Consider the following 21,585-nt stretch of genomic DNA (forward strand, 5'->3'; position numbering starts at 1 on the left):
CCTCCCCTCTGTTCCTTGTCTCATATTTTTCTTCCTTTTTCTTTCCTCCTCCAATTAGAGGCCTTTGAGATATAAGCTAACACTTACTAAGTATATGCTCTGCATCAGGCATGCTGACACATAATAACCCATTTTAGCTTCACAGAATATGAAGATAACCCATTTTATCTTCCCTATGAGGTAGATGGGAACAGTTAGTATCACTGTTTCTTTCTTTATTTTTATTTCATTTATTTATATATATATATGTTTAATCAATGTATAATTAATTTACAATGCTGTGTTAGTTTCTGGTGTAAGGCAAAGTGATTCAAATATATGTATGAATATATACACATATTTGTTTTCAGATTTTTTTTCCATTTAGATTATTATAAGATGCTGAATATAGTTCCCTGTGCTGTATGGTAGGACCTTGTTATTTGAATATTTTCTATATAGTAGTATGTATCGGCTAATCACAGAATCTTAATTTACTGAGAGGTCCCGCCAACCCCTGTTATCCCCTTTGGTAACCATAAGTTTTCTATGCCTGTGAATCTGTTTCTATTTTAAATAAGTTCATTTGTATCATAGGTGGCTTTCCCGGTGGCTCAGATGGTAAAGAATCTGCCTGTAATGCAGGAGACCTGGTTTGATCCCTGGGTTGGGAAGATCCCCTGGAGAAGGGAATGGCTACCCGCTCCAGTGTTCTTGCCTGGAGAATTCCAAGGACAGAGGAGCCTAGAGGGCTGTAGTTCATGGGGTCACGAAGAGTCAGACATGACTGAATGACTGACACACATTTGTATCATATTTGAGATTCCACATATAAGTGATATCATATGATACTTTTCTTTCTCTGACTTCACTTAATATGCTAATCTCTGGGTCCTTTCATGCTGCTGCAGATGGCATTGTTTCCTTCTTTTGTGGCTGAGTAATACTCCATCGTATATATGCACCACATCGTTTTATCCATTTTTTAGGTTGTTTCTGTGTCTTGGCTATTGTGAATAGTACCGCTGTGAACAAAGGGGTATGTGTATCTTTCTGAATTAGAATTTTCTCTCTATGCCTATTAGTGGGATTTCATGATCATATGACAACTCTATTTTTAATGTTTTGAGTAACCTCCATACTGTTTTCCATGTGGTGCTAGTGGTAAAGAACCTGCCTGCCAATACAGGAGACTTAAGAGATTCAGGAGAATCCCATGGACAGAGGAGCCTAGTGGGCTCTAGTCCACAGGGTCGCAAGAAGTTGGACACGACTGAAGTGACTTAGCACACGTGCACATACACTGTTTTCCATGCTGGCTGCACCAATTTGTCCTCCCACCAACAGCATTTCTTCACACCTCCTCCAGCATTTGTTGCTTGTGGACTTTTTACTGATGGCCATTCTGACTGGTTTGCGGTGATACGTCGTTGTAGCTTTGATTTGCATTTCTCTAATAATTAGCAGTGTTGAGCATATTTTCACATGCTTATTGGCCATCAGTATGTACTTCTTTGGAGAAATGCTTACTTAGGTCTTCTGCCCACTTTTTAATTGGGTTGTTTGTTGTATCAGCTATTTGTATATTTTGGAAATTAAGCCCTGGTTGACTGCATCATGTGCAAATATTTTCTCCCAGTCCATATGTTATCTTTTCATTTTCTTTCTGCACAGCAAAGGAAACCATAAACAGGCTTTATAAACAGGGTACATATACCCCTGTGTTCATAAACAGGTTTCCTTTGTTGTGCAGAAACTTGTAAGTTTGACAGAGGCCCCCTTTGTTTAGTTTTGCTTTCATTTCTATTGCCTTGGGAGATGGACCTAAGGAAACATCATGGCAATTTGTGTCAGAGAATGCTTTGCCTATGCTCTCTAAGAGTTTTATGGTGTCATGTCTTATATTTAAGTCTTTAAGCCATTTTGAGTTTATTCTTGTGTATGGTGTAAGGGTGAGTTCTCACTTCATTATTTTACACGCAGCTGTCCATCTTTCCCAACACCACTTGCTAAAGAGACTGTCTTTTCTCCATTGTATATTCTTGCCTTCTTTGTTGAAGATTAATTGATCATAGATGTGTGGGTTTACTTCTGGGCTCTCTTTTCTATTTCCTTGGCCCATTTGTCTGTTTTGGTACCAATATGATGCTGTTTTGATTATTGTAGCTATGTAGTATTGTCTGAAGTCTGGGAGCATTTGCCTCCAGCTGTGTCCTTTTTTCTCGATTGCTTTGGCAGTTCTGGGTCTTTTATGGTTCCATATACATTTTAGGATTATTTCTTCTAGTTCTGTGAAAAAATCCTGTAATTTGGTAGAGATGGCATTAAATCCCCTCTGCCCATTCTATAACTGAGGAAATAGGCACCAGAAACCTAAGTGACTTGTCCAAAGTTAAGATGTGGTAGAAGCAAGCTTCAGACCCAAGCAGTTGGCCCTAAGTGCAAGCTTGGAGCCACTAAACTTCACCATCTCATGACAGTGAATCAAGCTTACCTTGCCCATGCTCTGGGAAAAAAGACCAAAGGCAGAGAGAGGAGTGAAATAGAGTGGTGTTGTGTGTGTGTGTGTGTGAGATTGCGTGTGTAGAGCCTGACCTGCTGTTCTGTCATGTACTCTACGATTAAACCAAGTTGCTGAACCTCTCCATTTCTCAGTTTTCACATGGGTAAAACTGCAGGATTTATGAATAGTACTTAACTCCTCCGAGGGTTGTTGTGATGATTAAATATGCTATAAAGTTCTGAGAACCGAGGCTGGTACAGGGCGCCTATGCTTAATCAACGTTAGCCATGATCCTCCTGCCATCATTCATGCCAGTGCTTGGGGACCACCGCTCCGCCTCTTTCTCCTAGACTGATGGTGATGCAAATAGCACTTCTAACACATTCCGGGCCCCTGCTGCCTCTAGTCTGGGATCCACACTTCAAGGATCACCGAGGAAGAGGATCCAGAGCTCTCGCTATCCTAACAGCCCACATTCTATTTCTTTCCATGAGCTCTGTTGGAGTCTTTTCGCTTTCTAGAGTGAAGGGACCCAGGGACTGTGTCCCAGCCTGGAGGGCTGTCAATGACCAGTGATAGATGCCATCTCAGAACCTGGCCAGGGCCTGAGTTTCAGCAGGATCTGACAGGTGGTGAGTTTCAGCCATGAGGAGACTCACGTCGGTGGGGGCTAGCAAATGTGGAACATGAAATAGGCAGAGAAACACTCCTGGAGGAGCAGCTCCATGGATAAAAACTGGACGATTTTAGAAGTAATAGGAGAAGAGAGAAAAGAATTTTCCTCCCCTGAAAAAAAATGGCCTTTGATCAAAGATGCAAGCAATGAAGGAAAGTCAGGAGAGGAGGGGAGGGACCCTGATCACAACATTCATAGTTGGAATTGTGGGGCTTGTAAGAGGCAAAAGTTGGTCTGACCCAGGCAGATGACAACTTGTCTTTTCCAAAGTAAAAGGAGAGATAATATAAATAAGAAAAAAGTGGAAACTGCAGTCATTTTCCTACCTCTGGGGAGGAAGGGGAGTGAGGAGTGAGTTGGCCTGTTCAGAGTCCTTACATGGTCTGGATTCTATCTAGCTCACTCTCTGTCTTAGTAGGTGGAGTGTGATGGGGTTCCCCTCCCGAGGCTCCAGACCCTGGAACCCCCCTGCATCCCAGCACCTGGAGAGGCTCTCTGCAGGATGCAGAGCTCTGGAAAGAAGGGCTCCACTTCCAGACTGCGCGCATACAGCTGGATGTGGCCTGTACTGTAGCTGCTGCAGCGGCGATGCTTGCTGTGTCCAGGCTTCTCACAGCCCCAGGCTCTGTCCTGGACTGACTCACAGCAATGGCTGTGAGAAAGTTCCTCTGCGTTGGCAGGAGAGAGGGGGAGGGAACTGGTGCTCTCTCTGGGTGGCCTGCTCTGCCCTCACTCGCCCTTACAGACTGCTCGGAGCTGTCCTAGCCAGGCTGGGTACGTGCCAGGCCTCAGCCCAGCAGCAGTGATCTGCACCTTGGATTCCTGATGAAGACAAAATAATTTTCAGTCCCAGCTACAACCTGCTGACTACCAGGAGAAGGCGCTGAGCAGAGTCTGCTGTACCTCCACACTTCCATATCCTCAGCTTTCTGCTCTTGATGGCAGACCTGGCTGGTCCACTTCACATCAGTCGTCAACTCTCACTGAGTTGCGAGTGAAAATGAAATGAAAGGAACTGAAAAGCACTAAAACACCTAAATGCCCATCAGCAGATGAACAGATAAAGAAGATGAGGCATATAAATACAACGGAATATTACTCAGCCTTAAAAAGAGTGATATAATGCCATTTGCAACAACATGGTTGGGCCTAAAGATTATCATACCAGTGAAGTAAGCCAGACAGAGAAGGGCAAATATATGATATTGCTTATATGTGAAATGTAAAAAGAGAAAATGATACAAATGAACTTATTTCTGAAACACAAATAAAAACTCATAGACCCAGAAAAGAAACTTTTGGCTCCCAAAGGGGGAAGAGGGTGTAGAAGAAGGGACAGATTAAGAGACTGGGATTAATATACACACATATGCACACACTGTGTATAAAACTGATAACCATCAAGACGTACTATATAATACAGGAAACTGTACTCAATATTATGTAATGACCTATACAGGAAAAGGAGCTGAGAAAGAATATATATATATATATATATATATATATATAAAACCAAACTGCCGTGCTGTACACCTGAAATTTACATGATATTGTAAATCAACTTCCCAGATAGTACTGGTGGTAAAGAATCTGCCTGCCAATGCAGGAGATGCAAGAGATGCAACTTCAGTCCCTGGGTTGGGAAGATCTCCTGGAGGAGGGCATGGCAACCCACTCTAGTACTCTTGCCTGGAGAATCCCATGGACAGAGGAGCCTGGCGGGTTACAGTCCACGAGGTCGCAAAGAGTTGGACATGACTGAGCACACACACTGATTCACTGATATGTCAATTAAATTTTTTTTTTCTATTTTAAAGAAAAGTGCTTAAAGCACCCTACTCGGGTGGAGCATGCCAATCTGGTCTTTGATGGGTCTCATGGTGGGGGTGGGGGGGCTGGGGGGCTTCTGTACAGACAGGAAACTTGGCTTATTTGGAGACTCTCAGCTCTTGACTGGAACCTTCCTCAGAAGAAGCAGTTTTTCAAGAGTATGCTTTTTATGTTCAAGAAGATGATGGTGTATTTAAAATGCTTCCTCCTAAACACATCCCTTCCACTTCTCCCTCTGCTTCCATTAATTCCGAGAATATCTACAATTCCATTGACAACCTCTTGTTGGCTCAGACTTATGGGATGCAGAGCTGTGTGCCCATACTCTTGCAGGTGGGGTGATGGCTGCTGTCAGAGAGCTTCCAGTTGAGCCTATCAAATAAAGTATAAACACAGGAAAAGGTAACTGACTTTTTACAGGATTCTCAGGCTTCCCTGGTGGCTCAGGTGGTAAAGTGTCTGCCTGCAATGCAGGAGACCGGGGTTTGATTGCTGGGTCAGGAAGATCCCTTGGAGAAGGAAATAGCAACCCACTGCAGTACTCTTGCTTGGAAAATTCCATGGATGGAGGAGCCTGGTAGGCTACAGTCCATGGAGTCACAGAGTCGGATGCGACTGAGCGACTTCACTTTCTTCTTTCTTTCAGTAATCCTCGGCTTCCCAGGGGGCGCTAGAAGTAAAGAACCTACCTGCCAGTGCAGGAGACATAAGAGATGTAGGTTCGATCCCTGGGTTGGGGAGATCCTCTGAAGAAGGAAGTGGCAGCCCACTGCAGTATTCTTGCCTGGAAAACTCCATGGACGGAGGAGCCTGGCAGGCTGCAGTCTATGGGGCCGAAAAGAGTCAGACACGACTGAGCAGGCGCACGCACACACACACACACACACAGTAACTCTAATCTGGTGTTCAGCAGCCACCTACCCAATCTCCAGCTCTGGCCCAGGCTCCGTGCTCCCCTGATGGCCCCCATGGTTCCATGACCACCTGAGGTGCAGCTTCTTGTCTCTATTGGGAAACCCAGCCTTCCCCTTCCAGCCCAGTCCCATCCTTCTCCCTTCTGAGCAACAGCCTACTCATTTTCCATGGGTTTGGTGATCTATGGTGAGGCCACAGCATTGGTTGGGTCCCTTTGGAGATCCACATACTTGTGCTGAGAACTGGCTTGATTTTATTTTTTATTTATTTTTTAATTTTTAGGGCTAAGTGATTTTATTTTTATTCTTTTAAATTTTTTCATCAATTAATTAGGCTGCACCAGGTCTTAGTTGTGGCACTCGGGATCTTTAGTGCATCTTGTGGTTCCGTGTGTGTGTGTGTGTGTGTGTGTGTGTAAGTTGCTTCAGTTGTGTCCAACTCTTTGCCACCCTACGGACTGTGGCCTTCCAAGCTCTTCTGTCCATGAGATTCTCCAGGCAAAAATACTGGAGTGGTTTGCTATTGCCTTCTCCAGGGGAACTTCCCAAGCCAGAGATCAAACCCCCATCTCTTGCGTCTCCTGCATTGGCAGACCAGGGATCAAACCTGGGCCCTCTGCATTGGGAGGGCCAGAATATTAGCCACAGGACCAGGGCAGTCCCCTTGATTTTTATTTAAAAGACTGTTTTTTGACGTGAGATCTAACCTCTGCAAGTGACCTTCCTGGACAATGAGGATGTAATGGTCTTCACTCTGGAAACTGGAGCATCTGCTCTCCTACTGGCTGAAGAAGCATCTTAAAACATAAAACCCACTGTAAATGAGAACAATAAACAATGATTCCCAATCTTGCCTACACTTTGTAATCACCTGGGGAGCTTTAAAAATACCAGGTGGGGCTCCACCCGCAGAGGTCTGATTTAATTGGTTGGGGTGCATCTGTGGCTCCAGAGACGTTCGAAAACACCCGGGTGACTCTTGGTGAGTCGCCAGGTTGGAAACAGCTGTTTGGATGGCTGCCTGCTGACTCTTTTCAGGCAGGAGATCTTTAATTGGTAACTTGGGGGACACACAATGGCAGGCAGAATTGTGAAAACTAAAGCACCTAAGAATTGAGGTTTTTGAACTGTGGTGCTGGAGAAGACTCTTGAGGGTCCCTTGGACAGCAAGGAGATCCAACCAGTCCATCCTAAAGGAAATCAACCCTGAATACTCATTGGAAGGACTGATGCTGAAGTTGAAGTTCCAATACTTTGGCCACATGATGTGAGGAGCCCACTCTTTGGAAAAGATCCTGATACTGGGAAAGATAGAAGGCAGGAGGAGAAGGGGATGACAGAGGATGAGATGGTTGAATGGCATCACCGACTCAATGGACATGAGTTTGAGCAAACTCTGGGAGTTGGTGATGGACAGGGAAGCCTGGCATGTTGCAGTCCATGGGGTTGCAAAGAGTCGGACACAACTGAGCAACTGAACAGCAACAATTCAGAATATGTTACAGAAAAAAAAGGGGACAAGGAGACAAAAACAGGATCTGCATAGGTGAATTCAGAATGATGATTCTTAACTGGCCTAAACTTCTGGACTAATGCAAGGTGGCAAACGGTGCAGAGGAGATGAGAGACAGTCTTGCTCACAAAAAAGCTCAAGGCCAAAGAGGAGACACTGAGAGCAGCTGGACTTTCCCAGACCGGGAAAAGTCATCTGGGACACTCCCAGGGGAGCACCATATGGTGAGGGATTTACCTGTGGAGTCAGAGCAGTCTTGTCTGACTGTTAGGGGATGTCTAAGGGGGCAGATGCTGGGAGGGATTGGGGGCAGGAGGAGAAGGGGACGACAGAGGATGAGATGGCTGGATGGCATCACTGACTCGATGGACGTGAGTTTGAGTAAACTCCGGGAGATGGTGATGGACAGGGAGGCCTGGCGTGCTTCGATTCATGGGATCGCAAAGAGTCGGACACGACTGAGTGACTGAACTGAACTGAATTGAAGGGGGCAGACAGGAAGGACCATTAGTTCTCAAAACAACCAAAAGGGAACCGAAGCCTAGAGCAGACCCTCTCCCTGGAAGATGAAAGGAGGGACGTTCACAGAGGCTGGGGGTGCATGTGAGTCATAACCCCTGACTTGAGGAGCCCTCAGGTGGGGCCTGGACACTCAAAGAGGGTGAGGATATGGGGTGTCCCTGTCGGTCCAGTAATTAAGACTCCATGCTTCCAATGTAGGGGGCTACGGTTCAGTTCCTAGTCAGGGAACTAAGACCCTACATGAAAAAAAGCAAAAGCGAAAGTGCGACCCCATAGACTATAGCCTACCAGGCTCCTCTGTCTATGGTATTCTCCAGGCAAGAGAGGGTTGCCATGCCCTCCTCCAGGGGATCTTTCCAACCCAGGGATCCAACTGAGTCTCCCACATTGCCGACAGATTCTTTACTATCTGAGCCACCAGGGCAGCCCAGATGTCACATATGCCCCCTAAGAAAAGACAGGGTGAGACAAGTGCCTCTCTTGAGTGTTCAGCCACAGGGCCGGGGTGCACAGGGCACCGCTCTCTGTGATCGGGAAGGCTGGCCTCCCTCCATGGACTATTCCAGAGACAGTGCAGGGTGTACGTTCTGCAAGTGGGCAGCACGTCCACTGCCTATCACTGTGGCACCCAAATCCTTACGTCCTATAGTCAAGCTCAGGTTTCCTGTGAATCCAAGGATGAGGACATGTGAGTTGCGAATCTGATGGGTCTTCTGGTGGAGAAGTCTCTCCTCACTTAGATGTGAACCCAGGAGTCTCAGTCCCCTTCTGTAACTCACCATTCATTATTCCTGTAAGGGAAAATAGACACCCTCTCCCCCATTAGACATGGGTCAGCCTCCATGATGGATGCCCTTCAGGAGTTTGGAAATGCAGAGGAAAAAGAAAAGCTGTCTTGTTTTTCTTGACCAATCCAGATGGGTTTCTGGCAGCTCCTAGGGAAAGGGACTGGGTGAGGAGGGCTAAGATGTGACAGGACCGTGCCAAGAGACTCAGGCTTCATCCAGCCCAGTGTATTTCAAACAGCACATTGTAACCTAGTAGACGCTTTAAAACTTTAGTTTGAATCGTGACCAACATTTTAAAAATAATAAACAGAAAGTATCAGTGCACTGCATATTGTAAGGGTTATTTGGGGGCTTCCCAGGTGGCGCAGCTGGTAAAGAATCCGCCTGCCAATGCAGGAGATACAGGAGATGCAGGTTCAAATCCTGGGTCAAGAATATCCCTGGAGAAGGGAATGATACCGGAACCCACTCCGGTATCCTTGCCTGGAGAGAATTCCATGGACAGAGGAGCCTGGTGGGCTACAGTCCGTGGGGTCAGACACGACTAAGAGTCAGATACAACTAATCAGGCACGCAAGGATTGTTTTCTGAAAATCTGATTCAGTTCTGCCTGTGTCTGTTGGACATTGCCGTGTGTAACACATTTTACTGCAAGTCTCGATTAAATAAGTAAACAGCTGCCTCCTTGAACAGCAGAATAAAAATAACCATTTTTTCCCCACTCAGGGTCTGAGTAATTCAGGTTTGCCTGGTTGGGAGAGTTCTATTAGCCTTGCTGTGAAAATTCAGGGCTATTTTTTAGTAAGAGACACGCTGGCAGCAGAAAGTACTTTGCCTGTGCCTCTAAGAGCCTTTGGGAAGGACGCTGTCTCCACTCCTTTGGTTCAGGCCCCTGGGAGCTTCAGAAGTTCGTCCACCTTTCAGGTGGCTTTTCCTCACTTTTTTTTTTTTTCTGTGTCTCATCTTGTCACTTGTATGCTGCTCCCCTTAGGTTTGAACCCAAATCAAATGCCTCTGGAATAGGGCTTTATCTTCACCAGGCGTCATGTCTTAGAATTTTCACGGATGAGCTAAAGCTGTCACAATAACAAATGGAGAAAAAAAACCCTGCCCCCAAAGCTGCCATTTGTGTTTGCTAGGCGAGACGAAAAGGTACCATGGAGGTACTCTGAGTAGTTGATGGTGAAATGAAAAGAAAACTGGGATTTGGATTTTACCTTCGGAAAATTAGTGTCGGCTGATGGGGAGTGACAGCTCTCTTGGGGTTTGAGTTGAAAATTCACATTCAAGGTTTTATTTGAAACATCAAAAGCCTTTGTCCTTCGGCTCCTTCCATTCCGAGAATAGCCTGACGTCATCTACATTGCATGTGAAGTGGAAAGGTTTCTTTCTCTTCTAAAGCTCAGGGAAGTTGTTTTTTTTTTTTTTTTTTTTAAGCAATACAGTATTACAAGGTCTTGATGTAGATTACAGGAAAACTTTGGCCTCTTTCTTGTGGAACTATTCTGACTTTTCTTTTTTGTTAAAACAGATCTTTGAGAAACCCCTCAAAGTGGGAGGGGTGAATTGGGAGATTGGGATTGACATATACACATGGAAAGTGTTAGTGGTTTGCTGCTGCTAAGTCGCTTCAGTCGTGTCAGACTCTGTGTGATCCCATAGACGGCGGCCCACCAGGCTCCCCCGTCCCTGGTTTAGTCATGTCCAAATCTTTGCGACCCCAGTGACTGTAGCCCTCCGGGCTCCTCTGTCCATGGAATTCTCCAGCAAGAATACTGGACTGGGTTACCATGCCTTCCTCCAGGGGATCTTCCCAACTCAGGGATCGAACCCAGGTCTCCCGCAGTGCAGGCGGATTCTTTACCGTCTAAGCCATCCGGAAGCCACTACTATGTATAAAATAGATAACAATCTATTTGAGATTGAGAACCTGCTGAGGGACCTACTGCATAACACAGGGAACTCTATTCAGTGCTCTGCGGTGACCCAAATGGGACAGACATTCAAGGAAGAGGCAATATATGTGTCCGTATAGGCGATGCACTTTGCTGTACAGCAGAAACTAACACACCGCTGTAAAGCAGCTCTACTCCAATGGAAAAAAGAGAAAGAAAGTAATCTTGAGTTCTTCCTGATTATTATCCTAAATATGAGTGTGCCATCTGAAATGTAGACAGAATGTGTGTCCACTTTTCTCTGCCTGGAGGAGAGTGAACTGCCCTCGTAGTTACCCTTGTTCTGCTCATCAGAAGAAAATGCACGCACAGTTTCTCTCAGAGGCAGTACGGCCCAGCACCACCTGGAGGACAGGCGCTCTGGCCAGGATGTCTAGGTTTTTACCTTTCTGCTGCTGCTGGCTGCCCCCACCACCCACAGTCAGAGTAATAACAGCAGTTCAGAGGATATTTATCAGCTGTCTACTCTGTGTCAGCCATTGGGCATCCCTCATCTTTAATCCTGAGAACAAGCCTTCCTGACTTGTTTTATTCTCCTCATTTCACAGATGAGAAAACTGAGACTCAGAAAGGATCAGAGGAGACAGAAACATACCCACCTGTACATCTTTTTATAATATTTCTTGTTATCTGACTTTGCATTTCCCACTTATCTTAGAGCCTGCTTAATTGTGAGCAGAAAAGTGCAGTAGTCACTTAGTCGTGTCTGACTCTTTGTGACCCCATGGACTGTAGCCCTCCAGGCTCCTCTGTCCATGGGATTCTCCAGGCAAGAATACTGGAGTGGGTTGCCATGCCCTCCTCCAGGGGAATCTTCCTGACCCAGGGATCGAACCAGGGTCTCCCACATTGCAGGAGGATTTGTTAAGTATGAATATATTTAATTTCTTGAATATCATAAAGCCAGCACAAAGCAAGGTTTAACCCATATTCCCACATGCTGGCCCTCTGTGTTCAACTGGTTGGTATGTTAATGTGTGAAGCAAAAGAAGAAAGGTGACATTTAGTGTCTTTGTGTTGGCTCTCAGTGACATTTGTTTCCTCCAAACTTTTAATATGAACGTTTTCAAATACAGAGAATTTTAAAGAATAGTACAGTAAACACCAGCACATCTGCTACCAAATTCGACAGTTATTAACATTTTGCCACAGTTGCTTTATCTTTAATTTTTTTCTCAGTCATTTAAAACCTCTGGGATCTAATTCTGATGATCTGAGCTGGAGCTGATGTAATAATAATAGAAATAAAGTGCACGATAAATGTAACGCACTTGAATCATCCCTAAACCATTGCCTCCCACCTCCACCACCCTGGCCCATGGGAAAATCGTCTTCCCCAGTCCCTGGTGCCAAAAATGTTGAGGACCACTGCTTTAAAACTAAGTTACACATGTTGTGGCCCTTTCAGTTCAGTTCAGTTCAGTCACTCAGTCGTGTCCGACTCTTTGCGATCCCATGAATCGCAGCACGCCAGGCCTCCCTGTCCAACACCAACTCCCGGAGTTCACTCAGACTCACGTCCATCGAGTCAGTGATGCCATCCAGCCATCTCATCCTCTGTCGTCCCCTTCTCCTCCTGCCCCCAATCCCTCCCAGCATCAGAGTCTTTTCCAATGAGTCAACTCTTCGCATGAGGTGGCCAAAGTACTGGAGTTTCAGCTTCAGCATCATTCCTTCCAAAGAAATCCCAGGGCTGATCTCCTTCAGAATGGACTGGTTGGATCTCCTTGCAGTCCAAGGGACTCTCAAGAGTCTTCTCCAACACCACAGTTCAAAAGCATCAATTCTTCGGCTCTCAGCCTTCTTCACAGTCCAACTCTCACATCCATACATGACCACAGGAAAAACCATTGCCTTGCCTAGACGGACCTTTGTTGGCAAAGTAATGTCTCTGCTTTTGAATATGCTATCTAGGTTGGTCATAACTTTCCTTCCAAGGAGTAATAATTCCACATGCATCCCCGAAAAATAAGGATATTATCATAACTTAATAATAATATATCTCATTTATATTCAAATTTCTCAGTTCTCAAAACATCTTTTTAATTTTATTTTTTGACTCCAGATTTAATCAAGATTATTGCATCCCATTTGATATTTATTCTCTGTCTTTAGAAAAGGCTCTCAACTTTGACATAAATGTTTTGAAGAGACCAGGACAGTTTTTTTTGTAGAATGTCCCACATTTGGAGTTGTCTGATTGTTTTCTTTTCTCCCTATTTTCTGTATACCAGGAGCTGAGAATACAAGCATATGGAGATTAAAGTTAAGCCTAGGTGGCAGCAGTTCCTCCAGGGTGATGCAATGTGCTTCATATTCATCCTGTCAAAAGACATCTAATGTCAAGTTCTTCCAGCATTCCCTATGCTAAATTTCTTGGTTAGGTGCCAGATTCCTCCTTTGTAAACTTTTATTTTCTGCTTCACAATTAGTCTGCAGTCCCAGGGGTGATTCTCTGAGACCTGGAGAGTATCCTGCTTTGCATCACTCCTCTGATCTGATTATCTGAGTATCTGTATTAGTTTGCTACGGCTGCTATAACAAAGAACCATAGACAGGGTGGCTTAAGCAACAGAAGTATATTGTTCCTCTGTTCTGGAGGCCAGAAGCCTAAAATCAAGATGTTGGCAGGGTTCGTTCCTCCTGAGGGCCCCAAGGGAAGGATCTGTTCCAGGCTTCCCTCCTTGGCTTGCAGGTTTATTTGTCTTCCCTCTGTGTGTGTGTGGGTCCAGGTTTCCTCTTCTTATAAGGACACCAGTATACTGGATCAATGGAGAAGGAAATGGCAACCCACTCCAGTGTTCTTGCCTTTAGAATCCCAGGGACGGGGGAGCATGGTGGGCTGCCGTCTATGGGGTCGCACAGAGTCGGACACGACTGAAGCGACGCAGCAGCAGCAGCAGCATACTGGATCAGGGCCTATCCTGTCCTACACACTCCATCTGTAAAGACTCTATGTAAGGTTACATTCTGGGTGCATCTGGGAGTTAGGAATTCAATACATCAGTTTTGGAAGGACAAAGTTCAACTCATAACAACATCCATTGATGATTCTTGCCAGAACCCATTACTTATTGGGATCTCAGCTTGGGTTCTTTGGGAAACAGATTTTGAGATGCAGACTCAAAATCTGTTTATTGGGGGGGTATATCAGGGACTGGGCTTGGTTATGACTTTTGCTGTTATGGGCCCCTTCTGCCATCAGGAAAATTAGAAATTATATTTTATAACCATTTATATAAAGACACATATAACCTAGGCTGGATTCGTTATTATATATTTACTGTTATGTTTGTTTTCCTTCTGAAGAAAATATACTGTGGACTTTCAGAGCTGTATCTTCTGTGCCTAATAGATAAGGCCTCGGCCCTGCTCCAGATCAGAGGCTGGGCGGGTGATAAGCAAAGAGGGTTGACCCTAGAGTGTCCTTGTGTATGGGGTTAGTGGGGGCGGCATCAGAAGGGAAGGGCCATTTAGCTCCTGATGTTTCCAGCTCTCTCTATTTTTCAGAAGAAGGTAGAAACTGAAATTTTAAATTTTGAATCAGCAGAAACTAACACAACATTGTAAAGCAATTATCCTCCAATTAAAAAAAATCCTATGATTAAAAAAAACTATATATAAAATAATCCACAAGGATATTGCTTCTAGGCCTTTTGGCTAAGATCAAGGGTACAAGGATATATTGTATAGCAACGGGGAATACAGCCAATGTATTATGATAAGTATAAATGGAATATAGCCTTTAAATTTTTTAATCACTATGCTGTACGCCTGATGTGTGTTAGTCGCTCAGTCGTGTCAGACTCTTTGTGACCCCATGGACTGTAGCCCTCCAGGCTCTTTCATTCATGGGATTTTCCAGGCAAGGATACTGGAGTGTGTTGCCATTTCCTTCTCTAGGAGATCTTCCCAACCTAGGGATCAAACCTGGGTCTCCCACATTGCAGGCAGACTCTTTACTCTGAGCCACCACGGAAGCGCCTGAAACTAATATAATATTGTGTATCAACTATACTTCAATAAAAATAATCCTAATAAATGGGCTTCCCAGGTGGTTCGTTGGTAAAGAATCTGCCTGCAATGCAGGAAACACCAGATCGATCCCTGGGCCAGGAAGAGTCCCTGGAGAAGGGAATGGCAACCCACTCCAGTATTCTTGTCTGGGAAATCCCATGGAGCCTGCCAGGCTACAGCCATGGGGTGACAAAAGAGTCAGACACGACTTAGCAACTGAACAACAACAACAAATAAATAAATAAAATTTGAAATCTTTTTTTTTTGGGGGGGGCCACATCACTGGACATGTGGGATTTTAGTTCCCCAATCAGGGATGGAACCCATGCTTCCTGCAAGGGAAGCAGAGAGTCCTAATCGCTGGACCACCCAGGAATTTCCTGAAATCCTGTATTTTTAATTTTCACTTTTGTTTTTTTTAAATCTGTGGGCGGATTGTAGCCTGAGGGCTGCCAGTTTGAGGAGCTGTCCTGCCATCAGTCTCCTGGGGGACAGCTATTGACCATTTCCGTGCTGAGTACCTTCTAGACAGCCGGGCACACGGAAGGCATTGGTGTGTGCTTGTCGAGGAAGGGAAGAACCAAATATTTTGCTAAGGCAACTTATAAAATCAGGCTGGACTTTTTGCTTCAGAACCTGTGACGATCAGAAAAGCAGGCCCTGGATTATGCTGCAAAGAAAAGACAAACCCAACCCGCCTTGGGTTATTCACAATAACTTAAGGAGACTTGGCAGGAATAGAAATGTGTGAGGGAATCTCTTGAGACCGGAGCTTGTGAATTAGGTCAGGCTGCCCTGAGGATGTGGTTGACAATCAGAGTCGAAGGGGATTTCTTGGTGTCTTGATAGAATGCTGTCTTATGAAAATTTTAACTCTTTTCTTTAAGGCAGAAACATTGTGGTAAAATAACGTTGGAAGGACTATGTTTCATCATTTTTCCCTTTGGGGGCATCAAGGCACTTCCACCGCCAAATGGGTTTTGTCTCTGTCCTGTGGCTGCTCTGTGGGGAGGTTTGTTCCAAGCCCACTGTATTCACGTGGAGCCCTGGGGAGGACCCTTCCCTGATCAGAAGAGTGAATGAAGATGGGGAGGAGATACTCGGGGAGGAATGAAGACAGACAGAGAGCTGTGGCTCCCAGAAGCCTTCCCTACACGTCACTTTAATTCCCTGCCCTTCAGAGGGCTCAAACATCAAAGCAGCAGAGGTGCCTTGGGCTTCTCCTGTCAGAACTTTCCTCCGAGACACCCCTCCAGGCCCAGCACTCAGCCCTCTGAGGGTCTGGTTGGCACGGCTTCCTGGTTCATGGCCGCTAATGCCTGCTGACGCCTGCCTAAGCCTCTGGCGCGGGCTTCAACCCCTGGCTGTCTTAATCCCTGTAGGGAAATAAATAGCTTGTTAGTGGGGAGAGAGAATGAAAACTCATAAGTACCCAGATAATACAGATGAGAAGGGCCGAAATTATTCTTTTTTTCTAGTTCCCTCAAATGACCAGTTTGGGGGCTGTTTCTAAATTTTGGTCTTCCTTCCTTCAGGGGGATTGACATTCTAGATATTGAAGTTTTCTATTTATGGTTAAAGACATTAATAAGTGTGCACATACTTAGAACAATATGATGTATATGAATCCACTCTGTCTCACTCTCTCTCTCTCTCTCCTTACACACACGTAGTTACTGCCCAGGAGAAAAATCACAACTGAATAATTAATGAAAAAGGAAATTCAGTGTGCCTATAGTGCCGTGCATTATTCTCTTTGTATTCAGTTATCTCTAATTCTAATTTTGATAGTTTTCTCCCGATTTTGACTGTGTGTGTGTGTGTGAGAGAGTGAGCTAGAGGGAGGGAGGGAATGATGGGAGTTATTCTGTATCATGAACTCTGCTTGCTTTTGCCAAATTCACCTCCAAGAAGCTGGGAGGGCTGAGAATCAGCGTAAGGAGAATTGTTGCTTTGAAACTTGGGGCATTCTTTCCTCTGAAGACCCTGCTTCCTTTCCTCTGTCTGAAAATCTTTGCCTAGCAATAAGAATAAATGGTGTTTTCAGTAATGTTGATTAAGATATTACTATTTGTTAAAACCACCTTATATATTTTTTTTATTTGTCTCACGATAACTTTCTGAGATAGTCTTTTGTTAGCTTGTGTGTTTCATAGATAAGGGAACTAAGACTAAAAAAAAAAGTAAGATGGTATCCCCCCATCCCCAGCTAGGAAAAGATAGGCAGACAATTCACTTGTGAATTCTCGGATTTATTTGTGCACCCCCGCACTTCTCTATATAAAGAGCCAGCATTTTCCATGAGCTGTTCCAATGAGCTGATTCCCACACCTAATAAATGATCCCCTCCACCCCAAAGAAGCTTTGTGTTATTTGAGGGAGAGGAGAAGTCTTGAGAGCTTCCCTGGTGGCTTAGTGGTAAAGAAGCTGTCTGCCAATGTAGGAGCTGTGGGTTTGATCCCTGATCCAGGAAGATCCCCTGGAGGAGGAATTGACAACCCATTCCAGCATTCTTGCCTGGAAAATCCCATGGATAAAGGAGGCTGGTGGGCTACAGTCCATGGGGTCACAAAGAATCGGACATGATTTACTGACTAAATAATAACAAGAAGAAGTCTTGAACAAGAAAGTAAGAAGCACAGAGGGAGCAGGAAACCACGCTGAAAAGATCCCATTCTGAACTTGTTTGTGCTCTGAAATAGTTCTCTCTCAAGGACTTGCTTCGGTGTCGAGTTGTTTTTCAGTCGCTCAGTCATGTCTGACTCTTTGCGACCCCTTAGACTGCAGCACATCAGGCTTCCCTGTCCTTCACTATTTTCCTAAGTTTGCTCAAACTCATGTCTGTTGAGTCAGTGATGCCGTCTAACCATCTCAATCTCTGTTGCCCCCTTCTCCTCCTGCCTTCAATTTTCCCCAGCATCAGGGCCTTTTCTAATGAGTTGGCTCTTTGCATCAGGTGGTCAAAGGATTGGAGCTTCAGCTTCAGCATCAGTCCTTCCAATGAATAGTCAGGACTGATTTCCTTTAGGATGGACTGGTTGGATCTCCTTGCAGTCCAAGGGACTCTCAAGAGTCTTCTCTAACACCACAGTTTGAAGGCATCAATTCTTCAGCGCTCAGCCTTTTTTATTGCCCAACTCTCACATCTCTGTGTGACTATTGGAAAAACCATAGCTTTTGACTATACACACCACTGTCGGCAAAGTAATGTCTCTGCTTTTTAATATCCTGTCTAGGTTGGTCACGGAGAAGGCAATGGCACCCCACTCCAGTACTCTTGCCTGGAAAATCCCATGGATGGAGGAGCCTGGTAGGCTGCAGTCCGTGGGGTCGCTAGGAGTCGGACACGACTGAGCAACTTCACTTTCACTTTTCACTTTCCTGCATTGGAGAAGGAAATGGCAACCCACTCCTGTGTTCTTGCCTGGAGAATCCCAGGGACGGGGGAGCCTGGTGGGCTGTCGTCTGTGGGGTCGCACAGAGTCGGACACGACTGAAACAACTTAGCAGCTAGGTTGGTCATAGCTCTTCTTTCAAGGAGCAAGCATCTTTTAATTTCATGGCTGCAGTCACCATCCACAGTGATTTTAGAGGCCAAGAAAATAAAGTCTGTCACTGTTTCCAATGTTTCCCCATCTGTTTGCCATGAAATGATGGGACTGGATGTCATGATCTTTGTTTTTTGAATGTTGAGTTTTAAGCCAACTTTTTCACGCTCCTCTTTTACCTTCATCAAGAAGCTTATTAGTTCCTCTTCCTTTTCTGCCATTAGGGTGGTGTCGTACTGAACAAATATCGATAAATCATAAAATCATAAAGTAATCCTGATTTTTATGTTTTTTTTTGCATTTCTAGTAAAATGTTACATGATTGGCAGCTCCAAATATAGCTCTTCTTATACATGTGGCCACTTGGAGTAGATGCCAGATATTTTTAGAAATGAACTGAAAGCGGAACAATGTTAAGTTTCTGACATTTTCTTAAGAACCAAAAGAAAATAAACTCCTCTTCTCCTCTCTTCCCCCAACAATTCAGCTTGGTCAACATGTTTTACATACTTTGCTTCAGGGGAAAGGCTGTCAACACCATTCAGTGATGATTAAGAGCTCTTAAGATTCGGTTTAACAAATATCTTATTCATACCCAGGGACCTTTTTTCTTTAATCAGACCTCTTCCACACCAAGGCTTGACGGTATTGCAGTGCCATTGTTCTTTAAGCAGTTCAATTCTTGTGTTTTTATGTCTTGGAATTGTTTTAGCGATGCTTTGAAGGCAGCCCTTTCCTCGTCTTGTAAATTTTAAAATCTACCTGAAATAAGGATTTCCATGGCAGTTCAGTGGTTAAAACTTCGAGCTTCCCCTGCAGAGTGCGTGGGTTCAATCCCTGGTCAGGGAACTACTAAGAATCACATGCTGCGTGGTGCAGTGAAAAAATAATAAATAAAAAATAAATTTAAATCTACCTGAAATAAACTTTTTCACTCTGTACTCGAGAAAAGAAAGAAGGCAAGGAAGAGAAGGTAGGAAGAGTGAGCACCAGTTGTGGGTAGGGAGATGAGACCTCGCTCCTGGGCTTCTGTCCTAAACATACTTTTGCTTGCATAAGAAACTAAGAGGAGAAGCTGGGTTTCCTTGGTCCTAGATTCTCTGCAGGAGTTACCCAGTGTCTTGCAACTTGAAGTGTGGTCCCTGGGATAATAGCAGTGGCATTACCTGGGAGTTTGTTGGAAATGCAGAATCTCTAGCTCTGTCCAGACTTACTGGATTAGGTATCGGCAATTTAATGAAACCCCTAGGTGATTTATGGGGCTTCCCAGATGGCTCAGTGGGTAAAGAATCCTCCTGCAATGCAGGAGACACAAGAGACCTGGGTTTGATCCTTGGGTTGGGAAGATCCCCTGGAAAAGGGAATGGCTACCCACTCCAGTATTGTTGCCTGGAGAATCCTATGGACAGAAGAGCCTGATGAGCTTCAGTCTATGGGGTCGCACAGTCAGACACGACTGAGGGACTGAGTAGGCGTGCACTAGGTGATTGATGGGCACATTAGTTTAAGGAGCACTCTCCTTGTTCATCACTCTCCTTGTCCATCACTCCTATAATTGGCTATATAACTGGACCATCTGGAGTTAGGTACTCCAGCCTCGTGGGCATAAGGATCTAGAAGATGTGTATAGATTTTAAAGCTCCTCAAGTAATCCTGATGCAGCTAGTCCAGCTCCAGAAGGAGCCCTTTGGTCTAGCTGATAGAAGCCAGCCTCCTAGGGCACAGAACAGCAAAAAAAAGAGAAGGTGTGTGTCTGCAAGGGCTCGTGGAGAGTATTCAGCACAAGGGATAGTTTCAGCCTACTAGATTCCATCTTCCATAGCACGCTTACATCTGTCATTCTAAATGTGATCATATAACACTATTTTAAAATTGTGTGTATTTCTTGGTCAAGAGGGCTCTCCATTTCGGCGTGCAGGCTTTCTGCGTCTGGTTGTGGCACACAAGTTTCTCCAGGTGTGGAGCGTGCGGTCTGGCTCGTGCAGGCTCTCTAGTTGCCGTGCGAGGGCTTAGTTGGCCCGTGGCATATGGGACCTTAGTTCTCCCAACTGGGATAGGACCCGCGTCCCCCGCCCTGCAAGGCAGATAGATTCTCAACCACTGGACCACAGGGAACTCCCTGACCGTGTAACATTCTTTAGTGGAACCCTCTTGTCCTCAAGATTAAGTCTATAACGTTAAGCACCTTCCTGGTCGGGTCACTGCCTGTTTTTTGCATTTTGTTTCACTCCACATCCCCTCCCAGGAGCCAGACCCCGCCACTTGGCAGGGCTCCTCCCAGGAGCCTCTGTGCCTTTGCGCACAATGTCACCTCTGCGTGGAACGTCAGTCCCTCCTTTGGGGACTCCGGTAGCACTTCTGCCTCTCCTTCACTGTGTTCATCACCCACATGTTTACTTTCTTAACATACACGTAGAGATTGCCCACAAGGAAAGGGGCCACGTCTGTCTTGGCTGGACTGGTAGGAGTAGTTTTGATTAGGATCGGAAGTGAAGATCTGTAATTCAGTGAATTCTGTGTAAAGAGGAACAGAGAAAGCGAGTAGGTTCTAGATGGGGGGAGAGTGTCAACAGAGGTTTTTAAATTTTGTTTATTAAAATGAGAGAAATAACAGCTTGATTGTAGGCTATGGGAATAGTAAGAGGGTGTTCGATACAGAGAGAGGGGGAAATGGCAGAGCAACTGAGTAGGACAGAGTGGATAAGATGCCCAAGAAAGGACCGGCCTTAAAGGATATGTGCACTGGCCATCTGTAGGAATGGAGAAATGCAGGGTGCACAGGCTCGGGCGCTGAAGGGTGAGGGGGTACAGGTGGTGGGGCCTGGGGAAGTTCTGCCCTCCAACAGAAGCAACGTTATCATATGAAGTGGGGGAGGGAGACTGGGGAGGGGGCAAGGTGATCAAAACAGGTATGAAACAGTTGTCTAGGAGGGAGGGAGCCCATATGGACCAGGGGAAAGTAATATGATTTCTGGGTAATAACGCAAGCTGAACTATAGTTATGGTTTATGAATTTTAAAGTGAAACCAATCAGCATGGTTGCATATTTTCCCCTAGCTAAGTTATTATAATGGCTTTCCTGATAGCTCGGTTGGTAAAGAATCTGCCTGCAATTCAGGAGACCTCAATTCAATTCCTAGGTCGGAAAGATCCGCTGGAGAAGGGATAGGCTACCCACTCCAGTATTCTTGGGCTTCCTTGGTGGCTCAGCTGGTAAAGAATCCGCCTGCAATGCAGGAGACCTGGGTTCAATCCCTAGGTTGAGAAGATCCCCTGGAGAAGCGAAAGCCTACCCAGTCCAATATCCTGGCCTAGAGTATTCCGACCTAAGAGTATTCCA

General features: G+C 45.2%; 1 protein-coding gene and 2 long non-coding RNA genes across 4 annotated transcripts in view; 1 reads left to right on the forward strand and 2 right to left on the reverse strand.

Annotated features, from left to right (window-relative positions):
- The window catches only part of SCD5 (stearoyl-CoA desaturase 5), a 175,896-nt gene that overhangs the window by 72,818 nt on the left and 81,493 nt on the right, over positions 1-21,585 (forward strand). The window lies entirely within an intron of this gene.
- The window catches only part of LOC147370377 (uncharacterized), a 50,884-nt gene that overhangs the window by 25,695 nt on the left and 3,604 nt on the right, over positions 1-21,585 (reverse strand). The gene's annotated exons all lie outside the window — the stretch shown is intronic.
- LOC147370378 (uncharacterized) lies at positions 4,934-6,717 on the reverse strand. Its single transcript, XR_015165236.1, has 3 exons — positions 6,610-6,717; positions 5,678-5,813; positions 4,934-5,360 (listed from the first exon to the last, which is right to left on the reverse strand). It is a non-coding gene; the product is annotated as an uncharacterized LOC147370378 (long non-coding RNA).

The sequence above is a fragment of the Bos grunniens genome, chromosome 6 (assembly GCF_055505025.1).
Source record: "Bos grunniens cultivar Pamir isolate PY7600 chromosome 6, Bosgru_T2T1.0, whole genome shotgun sequence".
In the NCBI taxonomy this organism is placed as follows: Eukaryota; Metazoa; Chordata; class Mammalia; order Artiodactyla; family Bovidae; genus Bos; species Bos grunniens.